Source organism: Ceratotherium simum, chromosome 21 (genome assembly GCF_057802395.1).
Source record: "Ceratotherium simum simum isolate JZ-2026a chromosome 21, ASM5780239v1, whole genome shotgun sequence".
NCBI classification, from domain to species: Eukaryota; Metazoa; Chordata; class Mammalia; order Perissodactyla; family Rhinocerotidae; genus Ceratotherium; species Ceratotherium simum.
The window spans coordinates 50,141,148-50,157,728 of NC_141920.1; positions in this window are offsets into that span (position 1 = coordinate 50,141,148).

Genomic DNA, 16,581 nt, shown 5'->3' on the forward strand with positions numbered 1-16,581 from the left:
CATGGCGAGTCCCCGTGCAGCCGACGGACCCAAGAAGAGGCCATCTCACAGCCCGCTTATGGCTTGAAACTGACGTGCAGACCGATCGAGGAACACCATTTCCTGAATTAAGCTTTGTGGAAATAAAAGTGGCCTGTCAGAGCCCAACTTCTTACAACTTATGGAGAATTATAGACAGCAAGTAGCAGATTCCTCTTGGGGCTCCAGGAAGACGTCAGCAAAAAGGGGATTTCCTTGGGTGGGCTTCTTTCCAGCACACAGGGCCTCATAGTGTGCTCCAGGTGAGCCTGTTAAGGACACCGGGAGAGGAGCTGAGCCCGGAGAGAGAAACAGGCTGCACGGCTTTCCCACAGACACAAGAGGACATGGGGTTCAGGGAGCAGTAGCCTTACTCCCCACAGGATCACCATCCAGGGTTCATCACTAGAGACCCCAGTGTTCCCATGGGGGCAGCCCTAGTCCCCTCACAAGCTGGCAGACCAGAATCTCAGGCCGTGCCCATTGCCCCAGTCGACCAACACTGCCAGTGCGGCCAGTCACTGAAGCCCCAGCCCCACGGCCCTGTGCCTCCTCAGGAAGCCCAGAGTCCAGCTGGGGAGCCGGGTGTGGGAGGACACAGGGGACTATGCAAGCACAGAAGAAAGGCAGCCAGGTCAGCTTGGGTGCAGCGGGGCTTCCTGGGGAGGGACATCTCTCAGACGAGACTCCTGAGAGTGACACAGCTGGGTGTGAGGTGGGAGCAGCAGTCGACACATGGGGCGGGCAAAGGCACTGCAGGTGCAGCCACCCAAAGGCACATTTGGAGGGGATGCAGGGGCGTCAAGGAGGCTGGAGTGTTTGGAGCATAGAAGCCCAGGAAGCGATTGTCGAGGAATCAGCCTGAAGAGGTGACAGGCAGCAGAGGACCTGGGCCCTGGACAGGCTCGGGGTCCTTCATTTGGGGCTCCTCCATCCAACACCAGTGCACCTCGCACCACTCAGCGGGTGGAGCAGTGCTAGCTCCTGGTCCTCCCGGCCACTGAGCATCAGGCTGCTGCCTGTGACATGCTGCCAATTGCTGGATGGCCTTGCTGCGCGTGGCCTCTCTTTCTACCATCTGCATTCTATTTTCCAGGGGGAGCACTTTTATTTGCAGCAGATAGTGCAACTGCTTTCCAAAAACATAAGCCAACATAGGATTAATCTAATGGTTAAAATGCACTCTGGGGGGCCAGCCCCGTGGCTTGGCGGTTAAGTGCACATGCTCTGCCGTTGGGGGCCCGGGTTCGGATCCCAGACGCGCACCAACACACCGCTTCTCCGGCCATGCTGAGGCCGTGTCCCACATACAGCAACTAGAAGGATGTGCAGTTATGACATACAACTATCTACTGGGGCTTTGGGGGAAAAATAAATAAATAAAATTATAAAAAAAAAAATGCACTCTGGGTTTTAAAGCACAAGTTTTGCCAAGGTAAAAGACTAGCCCTTCTGGGTACTCCTGCTGAAAGCAACACCACTCATGTGTCACTCTCATGAAGCTGCAGTGTGGACAGGGCGTGTGGGCTACTCATGTCTGCTCTGCACAGCGTCAGCTGGGGAGACTAGGCAGGGGTGGAGAGCCCACTTTCCAGATGGCACATTCACCATCTACTAGGAGCTCAGCCAGGGCTGGAGGCCTCAGCCCCCACTCCACGTGGGCATCCCCTCAGGCACTTGGCATGGCGGCTAGGACCCAGGAGCAAGTATCCAAGGAGAACAAAGCAGGAATGCATGGCAATTGTATGGCTTAACCTTAACGCACACAGTGGCCCTTCCTCCAGAGTCTATTGGTTGAAGCCATCACAAAGGCCTGCGTAGATCAGAGGAAGGGGACGTATATTCAATCTCTTGATGGGGGAGTGGCAAGATTCTAGAAAAGTGTCTGTGGTGAGAGATACTGTTGTGGCCGTGTGTGGAAAATACAACCTGCCATGTGAGCATCAGGGGACATGCACGCCCATGTCCATGGAGCCATTCTAAAGATGCCAGAAAGAGTCATTGATCCCAATGACTCACTTGCATCTGTCCTCTCTGCCCCCTGTTCCCTGCCTGGGACCCTGAAATGCTTCAATGTTGAGCTTAAGAAATACATGACATGGGCCGGCCCGGTGGCACAAGCAGTTAAGTGCGCGCACTCCGCTGCGGCGGCCCGGGGTTCGCCGGTTCGGATCCCGGGCGGGCACTGACACATGCTTGTCAAGCCATGCTGTGGTGGCGTCCCATATAAAGTGGAGGAAGATGGGCACGGATGTTAGCCCAGGGCCAGTCTTCCTCAGCAAAAATAGAGGAGGATTGGCAGATGTTAACACAAGGCTGATCTCCTCACAAAAAAAAAAAGAAAGAAAGAAATACATGACAGTACCGGGAATACATTTCCTCGGGGACGATGCTAAACGCACCCTAGAGTGTTACTGGATTCACACATTTCCAGGAATAACACCCCACCCTCCTTTCCATACACTAACTAAACAGGGTGGACCTGATGTCAGGAATACTTTGGCTGTCAGCACCTGAAAACTGGTCTAGTAGATGAAAAGTAGGGATGTGTTTTCTCATGTAACAAGACGTCTGAACATGGGCAGTTGCTGGTGTCATCTCAGCTGTGCAAGGATGTCTATCCTTTTTCCCATTCTCCATGTGTGGGATTGTCATTCTTGTATTCATTGCCTCATAACCCCAAGATGGCTGTCATCACTCCAGGCATCATGACCACATAGGCTAGCCAAAGCAGCAAGATTCCTTCTCTCAGTGCTTCTCTCACCTTTTATCAAGAAGCAAAGACATTCCCCAGGAGCCACCAGTAGTATACTTTACCTTAAGACTCATCAGCCAGAAATGGATCTCCCCTGGCTTTGAAGGAGGCTGGCAAAGTGAGTATTCAGGAAGACAAAGTGGTACTGCCCTGGAGGCTAAGGTGAGCCAGGGTCACCCCCTGGAGGTAGGCACTTAGTTCCAGGGCTCAAAAGTAGGGTTTGCTCAGTAAGGAAGAAAGGAGGGCATGGTTCCTGCAAAACCAATCACTGAAGAACTTGAGCTTTGCAAAGAGAGGCCATAGAACCTGAGGAGGAGGAGAGCAAATATTCCATTTTCGAGATTACAAAAAAGCATTTGCCAAGTTTTTTGAAAAGCAAAATGAACTATCATCAAAAAGGAAAGAGATAACAAGTGTTAGTAAAAATGTGGAGAAAAGGGAACCCTTCTGTACTGCGTATGGGAATGTAAATTGGTACAGCCACTATGGAAAACTGTAGAAGTTCTTCAAAAAATTAAAAATGGAGCTACCATATGATCCAGCTATCCCACTTCTGGGTATATATCCAAACAGGGTAATGGGATAGTGGAGAGATATCCGCACTCCCACGTTTATTGCAGCATTATTTACTATAGCCAAGATACGGTAACAACCTAAGGGTTCACCAATGAATGAATGGATAAAGAAGACGTGAGATACACACACACACACACACACACACACACGCACAATGGAATATTATTCAACCATGAGAAAGAAGGAAATCCTGCCATTTTTGATAACTTGGATGGACCTTGAGGGCATTATGCTAAGTGAGACAAGTCAGACAGGAAAAGACAAATACTGTATGATATCTCTTATATGTGAAATGTAAAAAAAGCCAAACTCATAGAAACAGAGAGTAGAGTGGTGGTTACCAGGGGCCGGGGGCTGGGAGAAATGGGGAGACGATGGTCAAAAGGTACAAATTTCCAGTTAGAACATGATTAAGTTCTGGGGGTCTAACGTACAGCATGGTGACTATAGTTAATAATATCGTATTATATAGTTTAAAGTTGCTGAAGGGGTAATTCTTAAATGTTCTCACCACAAAAAAGAAATGATAATTATGTGACGGGATAGAGGTGTTAGCTAATGCTATGATGATAATCTTTTTGCAATGTATAAGTGTATCAAATTGACACGTTACACAGCTTAAATTTACACAATGTTTCATGTCAATTATATCTCAATAAAGCTAGAAAAAAGTTAAAATTTTAAAAATTCTTAAAAATAAAATAAAATAAGCAAAATGAGTGAATATTATGTTTATTGTACCATCAGTTTCAAGACTTCCAGACTGCCTGTATGCCCAGTTAGGGTGTGGGGGTCTTTTGTTGGTGTTTTTTCTTTTGAGCATTGAGTTATTCTCTGTGCTGTAACAGGTACCTAATCCAGAAAGAAATGGATGGAAAGGAACCTTCTCTCTAGGAATTCCTACAAATGACCGTTTTTCCTCAGGTCTTTGAGGACAGCCCCACTCAGGTGCACGGTGATCCGATGAGCTCTTGGTGTGGGGAGAAGGGAGTGCTGCAGATGCAAGGCCACCCTGTGAGCCGCCAGCCCAGCGGCGCCCCCTGCAGGGATAGGAGGTCAGGTGCCCGAGGCTTCCCGCATTCCACCTCCCCTCATGCTTCAATGCCTCACCAGGGGTCCTAAGGGAAAAGGCCTGAGAGGTATGCAGTTTGCAAGCGTCCCCTGGGAAGTTTGTCGTGGTGTAATATGGAGGAAATCACAGTTTAAAAAAAAGGAACAAGATGTCAGTAACTAATATCAAGGAGTTCTTGTGAACTCCATTTCCACAGGAAATTTGAAAGTTAAGCCCAATTCCATGCCATTTTCTTACCAGATCATCAGAAAAAAAACAAACCACTAGCTTTTCGCTCTGTGAGTCTTACTCTTAGAGCTACGTAGAACACAGATTTGTTCAATCAGATTCATCATCAATGGCCAATCAAGCCACGGTCATGGGCTCCTCCCAGATGCGGCATGTGGGCAAGGAGACGTGGTCTGGAGATCTCGTGTGGAGACAGGAAAGGACACAGGGACACAGCTGGTAAGTAGCGGATGGGAAGGGCAGGAAGCACAGCTGCTCCACTATTCAGCTCTGACAGCGGCCCACACTCACTTCCTTCTCACAGATGTCTGTGAGGTTTTGTTATCATCCCCATTTTACAGATGATGAACTGGAGACACCAAGAGCTTAAGTAACTCACCCAGTTCTCAATGGTGAGCAGTGGAGCCGGGATTCAACCACTCTGTTCTCCTAAAAACAGGAGGCCAATAGGTTTGGAGACAATGGACACATTTAGAGTCGGTTGGTCTCAGTGTGGTAGGAGTGGGGTCTGGAAGAACAGGCTGCATAATAGACTGGGAGCCTAGAGGCCAAGCTTGTCAGGAGGTCCAGGGGCTCTGGAGAGGGGACAGGAGTGGAGATGAAGGTCACTAGAGCTGAGGGAACATGAGCACAAGGTTGTGCACTTGGACACTGAAGTGCCATAGGATGACTTAGAGAGGAGAGTGGGGGCTGTGAGCCTGGCGACAATACTGTCAGTGAGAGCAGAGAGGGATACCGGCAAATCGGACAAGCCACAGAGAGGCCAGGGTCTGCACACGAGGTGGGCGGGGGCTCAGAGGGTGCCACAGTGGGGGCCAGGGGAACATGACCCCATCTCTGACCAGTCTGGCTGCAGAGGAAACGAAGCCCTGAGGGGAAGGCCAGGGTTTTATCACAGCACAGAGGAGGCAGGAGCAACCTATGGAAAGTTCGGATGTAGCAAAGTGTGTTCCCAAGGTCACAGGCCTCCCCAGAACTCAGGGATATTTCAGGCTGGGATGCACAAGGGCTTTTTCCCTTCTGCTTTTTTGATTTTTTAGAGCAGTTTTAGGTTCACAGCAAAATTGATCAGATGGTACAGGGATTTCCCATATATCATGGCCTCCCCCATTATCAAAATCCCCCACCAGAGTGGTACATTTGTTACAACCGATGAACCTGCATTGACACGTCATTTTCACCCAAAGTCCATGGTTTACATTAGGGTTCACTCTTGGTGTTGTACGTTCTATGGCTTTGGACAAATGTATGATGAAATGTATCCATAATTATAGTATCATACAGAGTAGTTTCAGTGCCCTAAAAATCCTCTATGTGCTGCCTATTCATGCCCCCTAAAACCCTGGCAACCACTGATCTTTCTACTGTCTCCATAGTTTTGCCTTTTCTAAAATGTCATATCATTGGAATCATACAGTATGTAGTCTTCTCAGATTGGCTTCTGTCACTTAGTAATATGCATTTAAGGTCCTCCATCTCTTTTCAGGGCTTGATAGCTCATATCTTTTTAGTGCTGACTAATATTCCATTGCCCAGATGTACCAGTTTATTTATCCATTCACCTACTGAAGGATGTCTTGGTTGCTTCCAAGTTTTGGCAGTTATGAATAAAGCTGCAATAAACATCCATGTGCAAATTTTTGTGTGAGTATAAGTTTTTAACTCCTTTGGGTAAATACCAAGTAGTATGATTGCTGGATCATATGGTAAGAATTTTAGTTTTAGTTTTTATAAGAAACTGCTAAACTGTCTTGCAAAGTGGCTGTGCCATTTGCATTCCCACCAGCAATGAACAAGAGTTCCTGCTGCTCCACATCCTCCCCAGCATCTGACGTTGTCAGTGTTCTCAGTTTTGGCCATTCTAATAGGTGTGCAGTGGTATCTCAGTATTGTTCTAATATGCATTTCCCCGATGACATATGATGTGGAGCATCTTTTCATAGGCTTATTTGTCATCTATAAATCTTCTTTGATGAAGTGTCTGTTAAAGTCTTTGGCTCATTTTTTATGAGTTGTTTGTCTTCTCATTGTTGAGTTTTAAGAGTTCTTTGAATATTTTGGATACAAGTCCTTTATCAGACATGTTTGCAAATATTTTCTCCCAGTCGGTGACTTTTCATTCTCTTTACATTGTCTCTCACAGAGCAGCAATTTTTAATTTTAATGAAGTCCAGTTTATCAAATCTTTCTTTCATGGATCATGTCTTTGGCGTTATATCTAAAAGATGGTCATCAAATTCAAAGTCATCTAGATTTTCTCGTATATTATCTTCAAGGAGTTTTATAGTTTTGGATTTTACATTTAGGTCTGTGATCCATTTTGAGTTAATTTTTGTCAAGGGTGTGTCTAGATTCTTTTTTTTTTTTTCTTTTTGCATGTGGACGTTCAGTTATTCCAGCACCATTTATTGAAAAGACTATTTTTGCTCCATTGTATTTCTTTTGCTGTTTTGTCAAACATCAGTGACTGTGTTCATGTGGGTCTATTTCTGGGTGCTCTAGTCTGTTCCACTGATCTCATTGTTCTTTCACCAATTCCACACTGTCTTGGTTACTGTAGGTATATAGTAAGTCCTAAAGTCGGTCATGTCAGTCCTGTGACTTTGTTCTTCTCCCAGAAGGGCTTTCATCTGGGGAGGGAACCAAAGTCAGCTGAAACGTGAGATGGTGGGTGTGAACTGGCCCCAAGATTCCAGCTGAACCTCAAGCGGAGAAACCCAAGCACAGGCCTGGGCAGTGTGTTTGTCCAGGGCTCTCTGATATTCAAATCCTCCTGCTCAAATGTGTAACCCAGACAGCAGCCTGCAAAGTCAGGAGGACTCACTGTGCCATCCCCCTTCTATAGCAAAGGGATGGAGACTAGCCCAGGGAAGCAGTGTGCCCAGGATCACACAGCAAGTCAAGAGCAGAGGCATACATGCAAGTCTGGAGCAAGTATTATGACTCTCCTGCCTCTGGGACTGAGGACCCCCTTCCCTGCCCTGGTTCCGGAACAAGAGCCTCCCGGGAGCGGGTCTCATTGGTCATGCTGGAATTCTCCACTCTCCCTGCTACCCTATGCCCAGCACCAGGACCTTCCGTGTAAATGGCCCTCCACTGGTACTGCAGAGCCAAGGATCACCATGATGAGTATTTAGTCCATGGTGTCACCTACAGGGACACCACGAGCAAACACAGCCTCGCTTCTGTGATATTTCTGCCCAAGATGAACAACCTGGTCCCAGTACGAAGAAACATAAGATAGAAGGTTGTTAATCTGTAATCTTCAAAAGTGTCAAGGCCGCGAGAGTTGGGCAAGACAGAAGAGCTGCTAGAGACTGAGGGAGGCGTGACAACTGAATACAACTGGTGATGCTGAACCAGACCCTTTTGCTATAAAGGACATTATTGGGACAACTGGATAAACTTGAACAGGGCCTAAGGACTATTGGTATTAATGTATCTGTGGTAATGTCCTGATTTTATATAGTGCACTGTGTTTACAGAGGAGAAGGTCCTTGTTTATAGGAATCACACCAGTTACACACTGGGCTATTTGGGAGTGATGGACCATCATGTCAGCAATTTAATCTTAAATGGTTCAGGAGATAAAGGGCTTGGTACTGTTCTTGCTTTTTTTTTTTTAACTTTGAGATTGTTTCCAGATAAAAAGGATTGTCATTGCTGTTGTTTTTAAGTATAGCCATGGAGAAAAACCCAGCTTTCCCCAGTGGGAACGTAAGCGCCCCTGTCTATTAGGCCGCAGAGGCATTACCAGGGAACTCCTAAGGACGAGGCACGTGCTCAAGGCTTGCATGAGTCACCCACCAGCACCCTCGCAAGAGCTGGCCAAGCGCACCCAACCTACGCTTGCCTAGAGAGAGTGGGGAATGGATGGGGAAGGGCAGGGGGCGAGTCTCTCCCAGCCCGGCTTCGGGAAACTGCTCTTTCCTGCACCTCTGGGTTGCGAGGCTTCTGGGAGACTGAATCTGTGCGGGCTCCCCAGTGGGCAAACACGTTCCCCACGGCTGTAACTGAGAAAGGGCAGCGCCTCTTCCCTGGGATTCCAGCAAGATTCCCGGGAACTTCTGATTGGCCTACAACTGAACCAATCCTTGCGGCTGGGGGAGTGCAGACACTCTGATTGGGCAGGCTGGGTCACGTGCAGGTGGTGGGATCAGCCTCCCACAACTCACGTGGGCAGAGCCCTGGACCAGACAATGACTTGCCAGGAGAGCAAGAGGAAGGAGTGGGCTGGAAAGGGGTCTCCAAGTCTCCAGCCTGCCTGGTGGCCCTCATGCCCCAGCCAGGATGCCCAGACCATCTCCATCCTGGACCCCCATAACACAGGCTGGGGAGATGGGTGGGGCTCCCTGCCTTTTGCCCCATCCCCCACCCCCTGCTCACAGTGACCTTTGCTTAGGGCAGAGATCAAGACTCGGAGGCTAGCAAGACTCAAGGATGAGTACAGTTTATGGTTTATAAACAAATAATAATACCCATATCCATTTGGTAGGTGTAGGTTTCTGTGCTTTGGGTTTGTGTGAAGTGGGATATGCCTATAAACAGCATGCCCACACCACACAGTTGTAAGTCAAGATTTACTTTTTTTTTGAGTAATCAGCCCCTGCAGGTAAATGCAGCACAAAATTGGGAAAATTCATGAACTTAAACAAACAGAAACATCTCTAAAATTGTTAACCAGAGGTCCATGTAATCTGTAGCCCATCCACATCAGAACCCTCTGCTTGTTTACTAAAAGTGGAAGTCCCAGGCTTGCCTGCTGACTAAAGCAGAATCCAGGCATCTGCTCTTAACAACCTCCCCTCCTTTGCAGGGGCAGGGGACCAGGGGTCAGGAGTGGCAGACAAGAATGGGAAATCCTGATGGAGACAGAAATGTTCAGACAAGCTATGTGTGTGAGAGAAACAGACAGACAGGTGGGACCTGAAGATCTGATTACAAAGAAGCAAATGGGGTGGGGCCTTCTGGTATCACACAATGCTTTATCTTTGATCCGTAATGACAAAGTACAAATGAAAACTCCCTTCTCCTCTCTTAAATATGTTTTCTGCTTTGCCCAGCCAGAGGAGCATCTGGCAGTACAAGGGCTTGCCAAGCTGTATGGAGAAGGCTGTCCACTGCCACCCTGCCAGACACGGTGCCGGCTGGGGCTCACAGATGGTCCATCTCAGTCCATCAAGAAGCCATGGAGGCTGTGATGACAGCATCTGTATCCTTCCGTTGAACGTATCTATTAATTCCATCTTTTTTCCAGAGCAGGTTCTTTTCAATAAGCTCATATCTGTTCTGTCACTAAGATAAACACAAAGAACCTCCGGCAGGTCTCTCACCAACTTGACACATCGTTTGTTTTTAATATTCCTCCTGGAAAATAGAGTGATGCTTGATCTGAAAAGTAAAAATCAAACTGGCAAGGATCATTAATCCTCTCATCTGCCTGCCGCCCCTTGCTATTTGTGCTTGGACCACATGAGCACACTGGGCTGTAGAAGCTGTTCCAGCCTTGCGGGACCAGCTCCACAGGACGGCAGGGGGACCAGGGCCATCCTTGCTATCTTCTCAGCCGGTGCAGCTGCCCCGGTTTGACAGAACCACTGTGGTTGCCAAGCTGTGGTCTGTGAATTATCACAGGGGGCTGTGGGTCAACACGTGTGCCAGGAACAACCCGTAACGAGAGAGAAGGGCCTCACACACGTGAATAGTGCCATTTGTCAAACGCTGTCGATGCTGCGGTGGCTGATTAACGCAAACTCATCTAAAGCGTACCTGAGTCCAGGAGAGGTTTGGATCACTATTTTCTGGAAACTCTAAACACTGTCATGTTGTGCCTGTGGTATTTCTCGATGATTAAAAAGGAATTGTCAGGAGGTAAAGCGATGAGGCCTGAGAACAGCTCAGTGGTCTCTGGGTGGGGACTGGGGAGGGACCCATAGCACCAGGCGGTTTAGGGGTGAGGGGGCTGATCTGTAGCCCAGCTGTGGCGATGGTTACATGACTCTGTGTATCTGTCAAAAGGCATAGAACAGTACACCGGAAAGAGTGAATTTTACTTTAATCGTATTTAAAACCATATATTCCATTGAATTAACACATTTTGATAAATTAAACAAATAAATTTTTAAAAAAGAAATCCTCAAATGATAAAACTCTGGTATAGTGGGAGAAAGATGATTTGGACAGACCTGCCATTCACGAGCCATGGGCTGTGGATGACTGAATTCACCCTCACAGCGACCTCCAATCCTGTCAGAAGGGGCTGTGGCAGAAGCACAGACCTACACACTTAGCCTCCTTGATCTTTGGTTTCTGTTCTGTACCTTTGGGGCGGTCAGAGGCATTAAGTGAAATGACACATGCATCACGTGGTGGCTTTGTGCCAGTTCCCTTCCAGCCTCTAGTCCCTACTCCTCCACCAAAACATCCTGACTCCCTTTTCTGGAGTCCACCCTCTCAATGACCCCTCTTTCTCCCCGTGAGTTCCAGGGATGGGGACCGATCCTACTGACTTGGCCCTGACCACCATGGTGGACTTGGGGTGACACAACCCAACCAGAGACAATGAAAAGGAGGAGCTTATGAGAGAAAAAGACCTTCCACCTTCTTCCATAAGAGCTCAGACAACACTTGTTTTTTTCTACATGCCAGAAATGAAAGTCAGTACCCTAGGAAGTGCTGGGAGCCATCTTGAGACCAGGAGAGGAGAGGCAGCCTGGAAGTGGATCAGGGAAATGAAGTGAGAAAAAATGAGTCCTGGTCACATTATTTATGCCCTGGAGCAAGCCTTACCTGAGGCTGTTAATGTCCCACTCAGCTATGGGGAGGTCAAGGGAGTCAGATGTGGTTTCTTGTCCTTGGGGGCTTACTGGTAGAGGGAAGGCCCTGGATCACTGCAAAACAAGGCAAGCAGGTCACACACAGGGATATCATCCCTAAGAGTGACCGTGTTCTCTAGTTCCCTCCTGCCATCTTCGCCCTCACTAAAGCAAAGGGCCCTGGCTGTGTCCACTGAGACTAACCAAGGTCCAGCTGCTCTTGAGCCCTTATTCCAAGTTCAGCCACCACCAGACCCATCCTACCCCGTCTCTGGCCAAAGTTGCTTCAACTCTTGCCCAGACCAAGCCACATTCTCCAAACATTTCTCAGTGAGAGAAGAATCCAATGACCTTCCAGTGGCCGCCACATGTGGTCACTAAAAGTCTGCCGTGTTACCTTGTGGGTTCTCCTCTCCCTTTTCCTTTCTCACTCTGGCAGGTAGCACTTGTGCCTCCTCAGAGGAGGCTCATGGTGGGGCAGAAGGTAGGTGAGGCCATGGACACCTCCTGGCTTTTGTTTTCCAAAACCCCAAGTCCAAGGAAGAAGGAAGAGGTAGGATGCTCAGAGAGGTACAAAGGGCTGGAGCTTCTCTCAGACTGAGCAGACCGTCCACTGCGCCTGAAGGAGGGGAGAGGCTGAGAAGCCTCGCTCCCCTGCCCTTGGGAGAGGCAGTCCCTGGGTAGCCCATCCTGGGAGGTGATTCATGGAGTTCCCAGCCTCCCCAGAGCACAGCACAGAGAGACACTAATCTGCCAGAACCAGTGGGGACCACCTGTGGGCAGAGCGCTCCTCTGTGCCTTGGCCTCGCCCGTGTGCCTGAGATGACCTTGGGGAGGCCCTGAGGAAGGGGCTGGAATCAGAACACCTCTTACAAACCAGAAGTGGAATTTCCCACAGTCCAGAGAGGCAGGGTATAAAACCGAATGGACTGACTTACAAAAAATAAAGAAATGCAGTATTTCTTGTGAAATGTTTCTGTGGCCTGAGGTTCACACCTTCTCCATTCTCTGCCTTCGCCTTTGTCCACCCTGTGTTTTGAGAGGTGGCACGTTTACTTTATAACCGCCCTGTGCCCTGACGGCCACACTCCTGCTCGGCTCAGAGAGCTCTTTCTTCCGGCAGGTATTGTCTTGAGGGAAGCCTGGCCTTCCTTCTCCCACCAGAGGTCACATGGCAAAGCGGAGGGGTACCTTCCACTTCTCTGCTGCCTCTGCTCAGGACTAATGGCCCCAGGCCTGCTATTTTCTCATCAGACTTCTCGGAGAAGCACTTGTGCTCCTCAGAGACCTTCCCTGTGACAAGAACAGCCAGCTTTTCCACAGTCCCTGAAGTCCCAGAGCCCCCACAGAGCTTGTCTCTGGACAGATGGTTAAACGTCCCCCACGTCACGTGTGTCCATCGTGTCATTTCCTGTGGCCAGGGCTGCACGTTCTTTAGTGGAGTCATCACCGACACGCTCCCTGGAGTGGGAAGTTCCCCAGTGCCTCCAAGGAGAAACAATCTCCCCTCTCCAACCTGAAGGAATCCTAAAAGTGGCTGTCGTTTAGATGTCTTTCCCTCAAGTGTCGACTGCCCTTCCGCCCAGTCAGTGGCCGAGGAGAAATGGGGTGATACTGTGACCGAAAGTCCATCAGGACTGCCTGGAGCCCCTTCTAAGCCAGTGTGGGTGTCAGTGTCCACACGTGCAGCATCCTGGGGACAGAGACCTGGAGACGTAAGGTGGCCTCCATCAGTGCCCCGACCCGGGATTGGCCACTGTTGGGCAGCCTAAGCAGAGATGGAGCAGAGCTGGAGAGCAGACAGGTCACTCCCTGGGCCTCCTTCCTCTTCCAGTGCCGTCCTCCAGCAGGTGGACACGGGCGCTGGGGCAGACGGCACTGAGGCACGTTGGGAGGAAGCAGTGAGGAATCCATCAGAACTGAGCCGAAAGGGTCGAGGAGTCTCACTGGGGGATGGGATGGAAAAAGGGAAAGAACAGAGACCTCTGTGCTCACCCCTCAGCCAAACAAACAATGCCAAGATGAGCAGAGCACAGGACCGACGTCTTGGGCAGGGCCAGTGTCCTCACACTGTCCCCAGCTCCTCAGGCTGGTGGGTCCCAGGTCTACACAGGCCTGGTGGCTCTCAGAGTGTTTCCATGCACCACCGCATCTGCCCACCGTGACCCTGGAGCTCAGCAAAGGCAGCAGCCCCAGATTCCCACGCCCCTGCCTGGCTCCACCTCATCTCACCGTGTGCCCACGTGGCCTTCCACATTGGCCAGGTGCCATCGGATGAAGTGGATGAACTTGACCTAAAGTCCCAAACTTGGGCCTGAAGACAATTAATAAAAACAACTAGTAAAGTGACGACATCACATCCAATATTAAACACATTTGAGCGTCCAAATCTGTCCACAATTGCATTTCGGCCAAGTCATCCAACCACAGCAGCTCTTTTCCGTATGGACATCTTTTTCCATAAATACTCCACTTATTGACTGTTTACTCATCCAGAAGGGCATGTGGCCCCAAGAAGCAGGTTCTGTGACAGAGGCATGCTGTCTGATTGCTCCCCTAGCCCCTTTCCAGAGCCCACCAAGCACCCGTCTCCACTGGCAATCCAGAGAGCCCCAGGGTCCCCAAGCCTGGCTCCAGTCAGCACCCCCTGCAGATCTGTAACCCCAGTGCCCACACCACACCCCAGGCGGCACCCTAGGCCACATCCCAGGCCACCACTGGGGAGGGAGCACCAGGCCTCAATGTTTCCTGAAGGTCCCACTGATTTCCACAAGCAGCCAAGACTGAGGACCCCCATTCAGGCATTCAGGGTGTGTCCCTGGGTCGGATTGCATCACGTATACCCCACACTCTCCAACTAAGAACTGAGACAGCCACAGGTGCACAATAAGATCATTCAAGTCGTAATAATCCTGACTGAAGTTGAACCCTCACCACATGGCCCAGGGGTCACGGAGGCACATGGAGGGATGCTCACCCAGTCGACAGCTGGAAGTTCCAAGGTGCAGAGGAACAAACCTGCTGGCTCTGGTCCCTCACTTCTCAGACGTGAGCCCCTCTCTGCTGGGCGAGGGTCCCCGTGTGCAGACGTGCAGATTCATATTCTGTGGCCCCTCCTGCCCACAGCTTCACCTGGGCTCAGGTCTGAACCCCACACCTGGCTCTCGTCCCACACGCTGCCTCCAAGCCCTTCCCCTCCAAGTCCTGCGTTCCTGTTCCCCTCAGATGAGGCCCCCTGGTTCACAGGACACATGCCTTGAACCATGAATCTCACAGAAGGGTTTGCATTCCCACCCAGAGCCAGGCTCTAGAGTGTACGCAGGACAAGAAAGTCAAGAATTTTCATACTAAGTGGTGCCTTTCGATACCAAACCAAACCTAAAGGTTTTTATGTTTACAATAAGATAAATCCAATAATTTCCAGATTCCAATAATTTATCCAGAACCCTGTAAACTGCTGAAATGGCTGCTCTCAACTCAAGTTGCGTGAAGGGGAACCAACAAATGTTCAAAGGCATGTTTTCATGAAATAAAGAGGATTCTATCTTCTCCCAATTTTTGTTCCAAGAATTGCGCTGGGTAGAGCAGCAAGAATGGAGGTCTGCCCTCTGCTGGGCTCATCACAGCCTCGTGACTGAGGGCTGGAGGCGGGGTGACCCAGGAATGGTCTAAAAGTAACTGGGCTCCAGGCAATTCCAGCAGGGGCATCAGGCTCAGAGAAAGCCAGAGCTGGAACAGGTAAAATGTGGGCAAGCATTCTGAGTGCCTTTCTATTCAGACCCCCCTAAAAATGATTTCATTCAAAATTAAGTTGTCATTGGAAAGATATAGTCTTATTTTTATTATAAATAGATTTACCCGAACAGAAAGCTGAATGAATGTCTTTGAGAATTTTGCAAGTGCATAAAAAGTAAATTCCAGTCTGGGGTATGACCCTTCTTCCCTCTGCAGAGTGTGTCTGAAACCCTCAGGGAATCGGTCTCCCCTTCCCTCCTCCTTCCCATTCATTCACTGAGCCAGGCCCTGTTCTAGGCGCTGATGGTGCAGCAGGAAACAAGACAGGCAGAAACCTGGCGCTGGCAGGGCTCACGTCCTGGTCCAGTCGAAACCAGCGGTAAATGCCATGCTGTCATTAGTGCCGAGTGCCGTGAACAAGAGGAAACTGGCAGACGCGGGGGCCAGCACCGCTCCTGTGGGTTGGCTGGTCAGGGAGAGGGACGGCTGCTCTGAGAGGGCAAGGCCAGCAGACAGTTAGGACAGGAGACAGACCTAGCAGAAGACCCCAGGCAGAGGGAATGTGAGTCGTCGGGGCTGCGCCTCCGGCAAGCATCCAGGCCCCAGAGTGAGACTGACTTCCTGCTGACTGCATTCAAGTAGCTTGCCAAGTCCTGCAGGAAACGCAGGGCAGAGATGACTAAGATGCAGAGCTGTCCTGGAGGAGCTTGTACCACAGTCCGGGAGAAAAGAATCCTAGCCGTCTATCCAGGACTCGCCTTGTACCAGGCTCCATTCTAAGTGCTTTGCAGGAATTTTCTCTCCAGTCCTAGGGGATAGGAGCTAATGCTGTTATTGCAGAAGGGAGAATATTTCAGTCTGGCTCCCAAGACCACACTTCTAACTAGGATGCTCTAGAGAAGCACACAGAAGACTGTAACAGAGGGCAAGATGTGGTGGTGGCCTTGAGAAGCAGAGAAGAGGAGGGTGAAAAGGGCTCAGGGGACAGACGATTCAGTGTGGCAGAGGCCGGGCCACAAAAGTTGGTACTGCCTCTTGCCTGCTGGCTGGGACCCTTGTACCTGGAGCCCTGAGAGAGGCGCTCAGCAGGGAAGACGCCCACTGCCCTGAGGCACCCTGCTGTGAGGAAGCCACCACAGACGCCAGTTGCAGACACCAGACACGTGAGTGCACGAACTATCTGAGGACGCTCGAGTCTTCCAGCTGATGTTCTGCACATGGTGCCCTTTCCAAACCCCTGACCCACGGGACTGGAGCATAGCAAAATGGCTGTTGCCGTTTGAGGCTGGTTTGTTATGCAGCAAGAGTAACTGAAAACCAAGGATGTGCAAAAGCAAAGATGCTAACGCCTCTGAAGCTCTGCAGTAATTTCAGAGTGAAAT